Genomic DNA, 648 nt, shown 5'->3' with positions numbered 1-648 from the left:
TGCCCCTTCCCGGCGTCCTTGCCTTTGCCATGGCCTCCACCCTCCCTCTCCATTTTCGGGGGTCGCCGCACGCCATGATTCCAGATCGGTCGCAGGTCAAGAAGGAGCGGTTGCTGCAGTGAGGGCAGCAGGGTCCCCACCTTGGTGGTTGCGTGCAGAGGGGGAGAGGTCAAGGACGGTTGCCAGTTCATGGAGGAGAGATGCAACACATCGGTGAGCTCTTTCTTCCTCCTTTCCTCATCTTCCCATGGTGAACTGGGCTCATACTTCCTTTTTTTTCTTCTAATTATGCACATAGTGTTTGGGTTGCACTTGATTCCTACACTGAGTTTTAGTGGTGGCATGGTGTCCATCTCCAGGCCGGTTGCAACCTTCTGCCCCCATCATTCCCTGTATTTTTTTCATAATTTACACACTAAGTTGTAGATTGTTTTTCTTTTCTATCAACTGGATACAGGTTTAGTTTACCTTTTAGACTTTGTGTTAGATTAGCCTTTCCTCTATATACATTATTCTTCGATGGATCAGCTGCGTTCGATTGTAGGTAATGTATATATGTTCTTTGATGGATTAGCTGCATTAGATTGTAGGTGTTGCTGAGCACAAAGTTGTATTTGGATATGATATTAGATTTACCATCATTTTTTT

Source organism: Triticum aestivum, chromosome 7B (genome assembly GCF_018294505.1).
Source record: "Triticum aestivum cultivar Chinese Spring chromosome 7B, IWGSC CS RefSeq v2.1, whole genome shotgun sequence".
Taxonomy (NCBI): Eukaryota; Viridiplantae; Streptophyta; class Magnoliopsida; order Poales; family Poaceae; genus Triticum; species Triticum aestivum.
This window is presented reverse-complemented; position numbering follows the sequence as displayed.